The following is a 13255-nucleotide window of genomic DNA, read 5'->3' as shown; positions in this document are numbered from 1 at the left end:
ATTCTGTATAAATTACAGGCTGATAAACATGGAAAACTCATATTGCCCTCTAATGCTAATGTACAACAGTAAAATTCAGTGATTAGCATAATAATAATTTTTAAAATGTCACCATATACTTAAATAAGCTGATATTCCTTCATTAGCATGGGCTGAAATTATGAGCTGAAGGTAGTCTCAAGTATTAGGTTTCCTATTTGGAAAGAAGGAAACTCTGAGTTAAAACCCAAGTACTGTCAAATCAATCAATCAACACATAAACAAACAAATATGAATAAATGATAGAACAAAATTATTTTCCCAACTACTAAATTTAATCAGTAATTTTTATGAAATGAAAGTAACTTGCAGTGTGAATTCATTTTTCTTTGTCAACTGGCGTAGTGATAAAAGAGACAAATTAGAAATTTTGCATTCCAGAAATAGTTATGAATAAAAAGCAAATACATTACAATAAAGTAGCCACTCTAACAAACATCTGAGGAATAATATCAAAGCAATTGAAGACATCCTTGAATTAGAGGAGGGAAATAGCTAAGTTCAGATTGTGAAACCATTAGGATATGGCCTAATGGACTGAAATTCTTAATATATGGGAAGAAGAGATAACACTGGAGGAAAATGACTTATTTTCTCCAACTTCTTGAATCTTAAATGTTTCCCAAACCATGTGTTGAAGGTTTGATTATCAGCCCATGAAGCAATTGGAAGGTGGTAATGAGATGACACTTGGGAGAAAGACAGAAGATCACTGGAAGTAATGCCTTTCAGGGAAATATTTGGACGTTGGACTCTTCCTTTCTCTTTCCTTCTCAGCTGCCATGAGGTGAGCAATTTGATTATGTTCCTTCCAAAGTGATGAAGAAGCCAAGAAGCCATTGCCTAAAACCTCTGGAACTGTGAGCCAGAGTAAATTTTCTTTCCATATAAGTTATTTGAGGCATGTGTCACAGAATTATGACTAATACAAAACTTACAGCAAGGTTCTTAATTCTCTCTCCACTTTAGAGTCAATCCTCCAAATACCAATATAGTTTCTAATTTTCTATTATTTATTTATTGTGAGCCAATGTAAAAAATACTGTATCTAGGAAGTGGCACTATAGCTCAAGTGGTAGAGCGCTAGCCTTGAGCTGAAGAGCTGAGGGACGGCAACGAGGCCCAGAGTTCAGGCCCCAAGACCGACAAAAAAAAAAAAAAAGAAAAAGAAAAAGAAAAGAAAAATACTGTATCTATATGTGTATACAGAAATCTTCCCATCTTTTCTTTTTTTATTGTAAAGATACTGTACAGAGGGTTACAGTTACATGAGCAAGGAAATGAGTATACATTTCCTATCAATTCTTGTACATTTCCCTGGAAGGCAAAGTAAATTATGATTCCATAATTTCCCTCATGATCAGTATTAAGGAGATTCTTACTCTTTTTGAGAAAGGTGTCTCTCAACAGTTTCAAAACATCTTAACTATATTGGTATACTTACGTATTGATCACCTGTCTTCTCTGAGGACCAGAAAAAATTCAGCTATAAATGCCCTCTCATTATCTGAGAACTCATTTCCAGTGGCTTGAAAAACTTTAATATAGACCAGTGTGATTTCCCCATCTCTTAATCTGTCTTGTATTCTTCCTGGCACCAATGACTCATGTCTGTACGCTGGAGGCTAAGACCTAAGTGATTTTGGTTCAAAACCAGTCTAGGCATTATAGTACCTGAGATTCCATGTTCAATTAACCAGCAAAAACCTGGATTGGAGGTACAGATGAAGAGATAGTGTGCTAGCCTCAATCAAGAAAAACAAGCATCAGCCCTTAATTTGAGCCCTAGTACCAGAAAAAAAAATAGACAACAAACAATTTGGGGATTTATTAATCCTAGGGACTACTTTCATTACTCTATTTTCTCTTAGAAAGATAATGAGAATGAAAAGTATGACTTATTATACTTCTTTTGAATGTTTCATATTTAGGGAAAAGTATTTGAAGAGAATATGCTAAAAATATAGGTTGGATTTATGACTTGATGCCGTTTCTTAAACTAGGTTTGTGTAAAATTTAAACACACACACACACACACACACACACACACACACACACACACACACACACGTAATTACCCAAATTCTCAACTACGCTCATCTTTATTTCTCTAACATACACCTTTCTTCGAAGTAGTTCTGGTAACAGCTTTGCTCTATGTAAGTTTTCTTCATCAAATAATCCCTGCAAAATGTTTTACCATTACTTGTTTCCTTCTTGCTATAGTGCTATCCACTTCAAAGCTGTTAAACTAAAGGCTACTGACATAGAATATGGTAAATTGTTACTGATTAGCTCCATTCTAATTAGTTATAAAACTTCATCATTCGATTTATCCTCAACCAATCAGCATACTTTTCCAATAAAATCTAGATTCTGATACATACTGTCTCCACTTTTTCTCTCTCCTTCTCTTGGGTGCAGGAATGTGACGCACTAGGTATTGGGAAGCTTTCTGGCTAAGGGTATTGGAAGAATTCACCAACTGAGAAGGGAGAGTAAAATCAACTCAAAGCAATATAAAGAATATACAAATGATACAGAAATAACAGAGGTCATTGGGTAATGGAAAAAATATGTTAGATGACATCATTTGAAGTATTTCCATCTAAATTGTAGATCTAGTTTTTTTCAGAATGTGTAGATTCTAAGTCATTCTCTATCTGCCTCACATTTAGTAAATAATCTGGATATCATTACTGTAACTGTGTCATCTTTTCAAGGGACGACTGTCCTATTTTCTGAGTGTTTTTAATTGCCTATAGCTATGTTGGAATATGTCTCTTCTAATCTAAAAACATTTTTCTGATATCATCTTTTGCTCTAATTAGATTTCCATTCTGTTTTCAGGAGTTCTCTATATTCATTGTCAAAGCAACTCTCCATTATTTGCTTGGTCAACAATACCCCTGTCCCAGGCAAAATAACTCCTTTATGAGCATTAATAATGATGTCTATATTGACAATTCTGGTAGACAGTTTTCAGACCTCCAAATTCTTGACTTATCATGGACCCCAACAGGTTGATCATTTGTTCATAACTGAAACCTTTGCTTTGCTTCTAAGGTATTATTCCCTTTTCTTCCCATAAAACCTCAGTGACAATTGCTACCTTAAAAACCATAAAAAGAGATATGAAAAGAAAGAAAGAATGAAGAGGGGGAAGAAGGGAGAGGAAAGGAAGGAGAAGGAGGAAGGAAGAAGGGAAATTAAAGATAAGGAAGGAAAGAGGAAGGGAGGACATGAGAGAGAGGGGGAGAGGGAGGTCAGGGGAGGGGGAAGGAGAGGGAGAGGAAGGGTGAGGGAGAGAGCTGTGAAGGAGGGAGAGTGAAAACAGTAATTATTCAGCCTTACTGGCCCTTTAACATACATACACACACAGGACACTTAACTTGCCACTCTCTTGGAACTAGACTCTTTTGTTTATCAGCAGAAAGAAGAAAATGAGGAATACTAAATTAAGGGATTTAACAAACCAACAAACTCAGCATCAATTTTTCTCTATGATCTACTCTAATCTTGGGTGCTCCTTCTAATAAGTGGACTCCTGCTTCTTTTCCCTAAAGAATTTAGTCTTCAAACTGTAACAGAAGCCTATTGCATAACAGAAGCTGTACCTTTCTTCTATACATAGTATCTTTGGGTTTTTTTGCTCTAAAGGTTTCCAAACTCAACATCCTGCTATGGAACCCAATATTATCCAAGCACCCACCAAAGTGTTCACATCTCCATTTAATTGCATTTTTTTTACTTGCTATATGTAAGCCTCCATCTCTTAGCCATCACCTACTTGAAGGTGATTTTTTTTTCAGTCTACATATTTCAGCATGAACACTGCTACTGAATTGCATTTCTTAATCTCCAGATTCTTAGAATTTGGAATTGTACTATGATTTTTCCTTCAGTTTACTCTCAATTAACATGCAACATTGTGACAAAGGGGGGAACTAGTGCAAGAGAGGAGAATCTCTAGTCTTTTCCAAAAGAGGCAAGAGGGAAAATAATATTGAAAACAACAACAAAAAACTTAGAGGAAAACAGAAATCTTAGTGCAGACCCTTGAATTTGTTAGGAAACAAACATTTGGTTTAGTGGACCAAAAAATTCAAAGATTTTAGTAACTTTATAACAAACATTTTTTGGATCCCAAAGTGTTACTAAACTCATTAAATGAGGTCATAGACTGAACAAAACAAACTCCTGTTTGAATAAATGTTAATAATTTCACATGCTAATTGGCCACAAAAGATTACACTGATAACTTGAAATACAATTTAAAATACATTCACAGTTGACTATATTTGAAACACAACATTCATTACTTTTCTGAGTGGATTCTTAAAGGCCAGTTGTTTCAAGTGGGAAATAATAAAATGCTGAAACAAAGATACAGGTTGGCCAATTGTAACAATGAGATGTATAAGACACTGTGTTGAAACGAACTTTACAACTTGGGAGGAGGGGCAGGAGAGAGGAGTTGGGGAAGTGGGGAGGAAGGGATGATAGGGGAAATACAAATGTACTCTTACTCACGTAACTGTAGCCCCTCTGTACAGTATCTTTACAATAAATATATATATATTTAAAATTAATAAACTCACAGAAGAATTATCATGACTTGGAACAAAAGCTAGAAATCTTAGTTTCAAGTTTTTGTTTTTTAAGATGACTATATGCCTTTAAAAAGCAGAAATTGATGCCTTGTTGAAAGTTGTTTGTAGAAACTAAGTTCAGCAAATATGGAAGTAATAGACATCACAAAGAAATATGTACAGAATTTAGAAGTAAATACACTAATTAGAACCATCTGTTACCAAGTACAGGTACCTATAAGACTAGACTCACAGACTAAATTAGACTCATTTGTTATTAGCAATATGTATTTGCATTCAATTAATGTGTTAAAAACCTTGAAAGGTATGCTCTCTCTTAAGTGGGTTAAACATGCTCATTGTAATCTTGTTTATACTAATAATTGGCTTAGCAAATCTTTTCTTTATATCTAGTACAAAGGTAAACTTTATCAAGCCCAAGCTGAATTATCATAAATTCCATATTAGCAGAAACCAAATTAATGAGGTTTGATTGTACCAAGAAAATTGCTTTTGCCATTTGCTTAATTTCATCTGCTCTGTATAATAACAGAAAATTCAAATGATGAAAAGGATAGATAATACCATCTTTGCTAAAATATTAGAAGCAAGGCAAACTTTCTGGAACTCTAATTTAGTGCTTTATTTATTTGTTTAGGTTCAGTGTGTAATATGATGTTAAGTATATTACTGTATCATGCTATTATGGAACAGATGTTAAAGGCAATGTAAAAATGTCAGGGGTAAATGATTGATGATCCTCGTTGCCATTTCAAAGTACACCATGATTATTTATATGCTCTGGACATTGCTTGAAAGCATCATATTAAATCTAAACAATTGATCCATTTTCAAGGGGCTTTGTATAATATATTATTCATGTGGATTTTTTTTATCCTTTTGTGTGAGTGTCCCCATATAAGAAAGTACTTAGTCTCAAGTGCTCCACCCAGTCCATATGGTAGATTTGTTCTCTGTGTAATACTTACTATTTCCCTCTAGGCCCATATGGCAAGTCCATAGGATGCCCAGACCCCTCTGTCCTCTCAGGGGCCATATGGCAAGTTCAGTGAGCACTCATTTACTTTGTTTTAATATTTTATCTGTCTCAGACAGAAAAAGAGATCAGATTAAGCCGAAGCAGCCACTGAAAATGGTTTAGCCATATAATCAATACTGAGTGTCAATGTGGTATGAGACACGGTTTCTGTGATTTCATTTATATTAAAAATAGCAAGTCTACCTGAATAATTTATCAAATAATTGAGTAAGCTCTTTTGATCACTTGATATACATTGACGGGATACTGTTTAATTATGCTAATCATCAAAGCAATATTAACACATGATAGTATAAACTTATAGAGTTTAGAGCTGGCTTAAACATACACACATTGATATGTCCAAAGAGATAAGACTGAATCTAAATTATAATCTATATTACCAAATAATTGCTCTAAAATTAATTCAGTGTTATGAGACTTGCAACTGTAGGTTACACTTTTTCTAAAGAAAGCTTCCATGCCTTACAGTTAGGATTTATATAAGATTATGAAATTAATTAAAATATTGCATTTATGCATCTTTTGTTGCCACCGAAAGGTCATGAAAAGTTAACAAGTGAATAAACTTCCAGGAGTAAGTTCTGTTAGCTCAAGTTGTTTAGTTCCTACAATTACTATTTTTATAACTTCATTAATATTTGAGCTCTGGGGATGATCTGGTCCCCTTTAATGATAATAATATATATGGATATGATAAGATCTTTTACAACAAAAATATGAGGCTAAACACTTAACTTTGCCTACAATATGGTAATAGTAAATGTATGTCCCTTACACTAAATGGTTATAGGTATACATGTCTTTTATTTCTCTTTGGAGGAAAGGAGCTTGTCTTTTCTTTTTAAAATACCTACTAATAACCTCAGTATGATCACTGAATAAGAAGTGTGATGTTGCTCAGCATAGAGCAATTTATTTTTGTTAGTCCTTAAAAATCCCTGTTATCCCTGTGTGTGTGTGTGTGTGTGTGTGTGTGTGTGTGTGTGTGTACACACACACACACACACACACACACACACACACAATATCTGCTATTTGTGCTTTTGATGCTTTATCCTCTCCCTAGAACATCTAAGATGTTTCCTTCTTGGAAAACTTTTAATCAGTCTACCCTGCCTTCATAGAACAATTATAAATTGCTGGGTATTTTTGCACTTGATTTCACACAATATACATACCTGATTATCATGTTTTGTTTACATTCCCTTTGAGTCCTCATATCTGTAATTACCCTTGTTATGATATTTTTCCAGAATATATTTGCCAGGCAATTGCAAATTCTGAGATCACAACTTATAAGTGGTATGGAAGAGATTCTAAAGTCATTTGAATTTTTAAAATAATAATATTGAAATAAAAATGTTAATGTGCTTATGAGTGTCACCTGTAAGTGCAAGTAAAGCCATGGTTAAAATATAAAGACAACATCAGTGTCTCTGACGGACTATTTGGGGCTTGTCTATATAGAAACATATTTTAATGAAAATATAAAAGTTTAATTTTATGCACTGAATATTTTCACGGAGTCAGCACTTTGCTATTTTGTGATAACATGTTAAAATTAATGGGATGTCTTAACTAAGTTCTTTCTGCATATATACATATAAAGAAGGGAAAGCTCTGAACCTGACTTCATAAATAACATTTGCTGTGATTTTGTTAAAGTTTAGATGTGTAGATTTGTATTTGAAATCCTTAGAAGGTTACAGGGTGCAACCCTCCAACAATATCTCTGAGTCTTCAGGGACAAAATCCCATTATGTGGAGTTCATTGAAAGGGGTAAACACTACCATAAAGAAATACAAATTGCACATATTTCCCATTTAGCCAGTGTCACCATAGTTCACCATTTAGAATTCTAACCAGTGAGGACTTATTCTTGGGGGTCAAGTACCTTGTGAACCTTGTCATCTCACTGATGACATCATATCCCATCCATCAATTCTTTCAGGAGTACACACCATCTGCTTGGCGCATGGTGTAATAACTTATTAGACAAATTCACTGGGTTACACTCTGTACTGTGACAATGTGATTTTAACAGCTGCACATACTGAGATAACCAGCACTGTTTTAGTCAGAGCACCAAGATTCTGCTTCCAACTTGAAAATGGAAGTTAAGAAGCTGTCTAAACTCCTTCAATCTTATGGACAGAAAGAGACTATTGGGAGAAGCATTGTCCTCCATTGTAATATGGCAAGTGAAACCCTTCTCATAAGGCAATCAGGATGGGACTTCCATGCCGTTCCAACAGATCCTTTGTTAGCTATAAATTCTTTCTCTTGTTCCTATGAAGGAATGTATATGTATAAAGATGTACAGGTAAGTATACAACAGAAAAAGAAGTGCTCACAATCATCAAGAACTGACACCTTAATATCTTCCTTTCAAATTGCTAAACTAATATAAATACTTTCCCCACCCATTCCAGATGATAATAATCTCTTTTATTTATTTTTTCCCTCTAAAAGTCATTTAATTGGCAGAAAGAATGTCTCAACGATGTAGTTGCCACTTCACACCTGTAACTCTAATAAGCCCTCTGCAATAAACCAAGGACAGTGCCCACGATCACACCTTCATTTTTGTAGCAGGTTGAACATAGCAGCTGTCAAGGGCCTTATGACTTAATGAAGTCCATCACAACAATCTCCCAATCCCCAGCTTTAAAAACATATATATTTTAGGGAAGATGATATTATCCGGTATTACATGGAATTCATCCTCCGTTCTTTCTTTTGGCTTGTCATTTATTCCAGCTTACACTGTGATCAACATTGTACTAAAATAAAGTCAAGTACAACAGCCGCTCCCTGCCCATCAAAACGCACAGACGTCTGCCAAGCACTTGTAACAGCTGGTGTTACATTAATTAGTTTAAACTATTTATTTCATCCATCTCCAGAGCAGATTGAGCAAAAACATTAGAGATTATTCTAGCATCTGTAAGTGCCCTGCAAACATTAACCAAGGAAAAGTTAAAATATTAATCAGGATCATATATATGTACATATTTTCCTATCTGTATTATCTGTGGTTTAGGCATGAAAACTGTCATAATAAAGGAGTAATTAAACTCTCACCACTTGGACTGATGAAATGATTTATTAACTGTCTTTAAAAATGTAACTTTCTAACTTATATTCATATATATTCATCTTTTGTGTCCACAGAGTTTCTTGCCTTAAAAATTATCACTAGAAAGCAGTAATAATTCCTGGTAGCATGGACCATTAAGCAGTATATGACAGGGACTGGGTGGCTTAGTCAGTGGCTTAGTCACAGACTTTATGGCCTCTATTGGAATGCTGCCCTAACTACAGTGATCAAAACACTGTTATCAAATGGTTGTAAAAATCTCAATTAAAATTACTTCTGTGGCCTCCAGTAGGTTCTTAGCAAGCTTTACCCGATAATATGAATCTACATGTTATTGACAAAATTAACTCAACTGTCACTTTTTGACTTAAGTGAATTTATAAGTTAACTACCTGAGGCTTAAAATAATGTTTGTCAATGGGCCGGATTATGAATGTGTGTCCATTAAACACCTGCCAATCTATGATTTTTTTTTGGGGGGGGAGACAGTATCTGGACTTTTCATGAGACTAACAGAAGAAGCTATACTAAATTAGAACCCTCACGATAATACGAGCTGTTCTATGCGTGACTCTCTCCTCCTATTTGTATATAAAGAGAAGAATGGTAATATTACTTGATTAATCCATACTTGGATTGTCAGTGTAAAAGTGATATGGAATGCTTTAGACAACCTCCAAAGTTATATACTGAAGCTATAATTTTGACCCATATTATAAGGAGATAAATTCCTTCAAATTAATGAAGGTTAAATGAAGTTATTAGAGTAAAACCTTAAGTCAATAGGACTGATGTCATTATTAGAAGAAGCCAGTGGCTCATGCATGTAATCCTAGCTACTCAGGAGGCTGAGATCTGAGGATCTCAGTTCAAAGTCTGCCCGGGCAGGAAAGTCTATGAAACTCCTATCTCCAAATAACCACCAAAACTGTAAGTGGCTCTGTGGCTCAAGTGGTAGAGTGCTAGTCTTGAGTTGAAGAGCTCAAGGCCAGTGCCCAGGCCCAGAGTTTAAGCTCCACCACTAAGAAAGAGGAGTAGGAAGGAGAAAGGAGGAGAAGGAAGGAGGAGGAGGTGAGGAAGAGAAGAAAGGGGAGAAGGGAGGGGAGGAGAAGGAGAAGGAGGAGAAGAAGGAGAAGGAGGAGGAGAAGAAGAAAGAAGAAGAAGAAGAAGAAGAAGAAGAAGAAGAAGAAGAAGAAGAAGAAGAAGAAGAAGAAGAAGAAGAAGAAGAAGAAGAAGAAGAAGAAGAAGAAGAAGAAGAAGAGGAGGAGGAGGAGGAGGAGGAGGAGGAGGAGGAGGAGGAGGAGGAGGAGGAGGAGGAGGAGGAGGAAGAAGAAGAAGAAGAAGAAGAAGAAGAAGAAGAAGAAGAAGAAGAAGAAGAAGAAGAAGAAGAAGAAGAAGAAGAAGAAGAAGAAGACGACGACGAAGAAGAAGACGAAGAAGACGAAGAAGAAGATGATGACGACTCTAGAGAGACTCATACAGGGGAGGCAGAAAATGTGAGAACATAATCCATAATCACATAATGACAAAACAACCATCAATAAGCCACAAAGAGGAGGCTTCTTCAGACAATGCAGCTATGGAGATCTGTGGAGATCTTGAGTTTGGGATTTTAACCTCCATATCTGTAGAAAAGTAAAATTATATAAGCCATTCAATCTTTGACATTTTGTTATGACCATTCTAGAATTTAATATAGGGAGATCCTCATTTTTCCCAGAATGACAATGCTTTCTAGCTTACCTAGCTTTCTATATCACTTATTTGTTTGTGCTTGTTTTTGTATTTATTCTTGCATGCCTCGTTTGGCCATGATGTCACCATCTTTCTACCAAGTGCTTAGATTAGAGGCTTATAGCAGTATATATTTTCATTGTTCTTTTTTTTTGCAGGGAGTGGGGTCAGTCATGGGGCTTCAATTTCTGGGCCTGAGCGCCATCCCTCAGCTCTTCAGCTCAAGGCTAGTGCTCTATCACTTGAGCTACAGCGCCACTTCCTGTTTTTCTGGTGGTTTATTGGAGATAAGAGTGTCATGGACGTTTTTTAGCTTATATTTTTCCTTTGCTCTATTTTTTTACTGATAGAAATATGTCAATAATTTTCTTTCATAAGAGAGATATATCCATTATTTGAGGGGTTAGGATACATTTTCAAAGTTATTTAATGCATGTGAGTTTGTATTAATCACATTCTTTTAGAAAATTGAATTTTTTTTAGGAACTTGAAACTCAGTAGGTAGCAAGATTTACTTCTAGCTGGTTTTTTTTTCTTTTTTTTTTTTTTAATTTGTGAACATACTGTACAGAGGGGTTACAATTACATGGGCAGGATAATGCGTACATTTCTTACTAAGCATTGCAGCCTCCTCCTTTGTTTACCCTTCACCTCCCTTCCCAGCCTCATCCCTCCCCCCCATCTAATCCTTCCCCCCTCCCCCCCACCGATATTGTATAGCTCGTTTTTGACATGACAATTTGTACTTCTCATTGTTGCAACAGGTCCACCTGAATCCTTAAACGACTTGTTTTTCCCCATCTCCTCCACAAGTTATACTGACATCAAATATATTGAAAGCGGGGTTATACTGTGGGGGAGGGACATACAAAGCAACAAAGAAATAATCTCATAAATGCATTAGAAACACATGCATGAAAGAAAAAAACATTAAAATACCTATCTAAGGGTTCATTTTCCTAACATCACATTATCTGACTTTTTCCGCTTGACTCATACATATACTAGATATTGCAAATAATGGAAACCATGGGACCTGTGTTTCTTTGGGCCTGGCTTACTTCACTTAATATAATTTTGTCCAAGTTTTTCCATTTCCTAACAAATGGGGCAATGTCATTGTTTCTGATGGAGGCATAGAATTCCATTGTGTATATATACCACATTTTCTTGATCCATTCATCTACTGAAGGGCATCTGGGTTGGTTCCATATCTTTGCTATGGTAAATAATGCTGCAATAAACATAGTTGTGCAGGTAGCTTTAGTGTGGTCTTGTTTAAAAGACTCAAGCAAGACAATGTGAACACTTTCATGTAATTACATTTCTATACTAGTAAAATCAATTCAAACACAAAATATATAGGAATTGATCTAACAGAAAAAATATACATCTATGAAGTAAATCATAAAGTTTTACTGAGCAACACTGAAAGAAGAGTAAATGTGATTAAATAGGAAAAATCAACTTTACAAACTGACATTATTATGAACTTAATTTATAGGTATAATTCCATTCCAATCAATGAATTTTCATGAATACTGATAAAATGTAACTAAAATTTAAATGAAAATAAGATAGATGAAGAATAATTAAAATAGTCAAGACAGGTAGGAAATATAAAACAATTAGAAAACCATGCTCAAATACAGAATGTTTTATTTCTTATTTTTAGTAGTGGAGTTAAAAAATGTTTCTACCATTTTAACCTTTATTTTCTCTGTATTCTGTGCTATGTGCTGTATTCCTAATAAATTATTTTTTGAAAATTAAAAAAAAAAAAGAGTGTCACGGACTTTCCTGCTCTTGCTGCCTTTGAACCGACATCCTCGGATCTCATCATCCTGAGTAACTAGGATTACAAGCGTGAGCCACCGGTGCCTGGCACATTTGTTCTTTTTTCTTTTTTTAAAAAAAGTTATTAAAAGGTGACGTACAGAGGGATTACAGTTACATAAGTCAGGTAATGAGTGTCACCCTCTCCCTCATTTTCTTTAGGGCTATCCTGTTGGGTTTGAGATTATCTGCTCTCAAAACAAGATGTCTGAGCCTTCTGACTAAAATTTCAGATCACCAATGTTCTGTACTAGTTGTTGTTGCTTCAAGCTAATATGAGTTCTATTCTCAGAATCTCTAAGATCATTGAAAGATGAGAAACTGACTTTGTTGATTGTAATGACTTTTAGGGAAAAAAAATTAAAAATACAAACATACTTTAGACCAGGGTTATGCAGATATATCAGCTCATGGCCTGTTTTAATTTTGTTTTGTTTTGTTTTGTTGTGGGTGGGGAGCTTACCCTGAGAAGGAAATGCACTATTACATTTTGAAATGAATGAAAAGATAAAATGAAACACTTATATTTTTGATAACACTTAAAAATAATATGAAACTCAAATTTTAATATCTATCTTAGCAGAGTCATAATCCTCATTCATATAATAGCTGTGGGTCTTTACTGTCACAGCAGAGTTGAGGGATTTTGACAGGAATCCTATGGACAAAATATTTACTGTACCAACATATATAGAAAAAGTTTGCTAACCTGATTTGGTACAGTATTCATAGCAGACTTGACTAGAATTGATTTTAGCAGTCTAGCTCTGGTTTTCCAGAGAAATTATTTAACTCGTAACAAGTTTTTAGTGCATCATTAAGTGGCTGATACTATTATTTTTATCAGATCTAACCTATTATTTTAATGCTATTGTATGAGATAAAAGAAT

The 13255-nt window shown here is 34.9% G+C and overlaps 1 protein-coding gene across 2 annotated transcripts in view; it reads right to left on the bottom strand.

Annotated features, from left to right (window-relative positions):
- Nucleotides 1-13255, bottom strand: part of Dach1 (dachshund family transcription factor 1) — a 383776-nt gene that overhangs the window by 62191 nt on the left and 308330 nt on the right. The gene's annotated exons all lie outside the window — the stretch shown is intronic.

Source organism: Dipodomys merriami, unplaced genomic scaffold (genome assembly GCF_024711535.1).
Source record: "Dipodomys merriami isolate MVZ:Mamm:240054 unplaced genomic scaffold, mDipMer1.0.p SCAF_6, whole genome shotgun sequence".
In the NCBI taxonomy this organism is placed as follows: Eukaryota; Metazoa; Chordata; class Mammalia; order Rodentia; family Heteromyidae; genus Dipodomys; species Dipodomys merriami.
The sequence above is the reverse complement of the archived record's forward strand: the minus strand, read 5'-3'. Positions and strand labels throughout refer to the sequence as shown.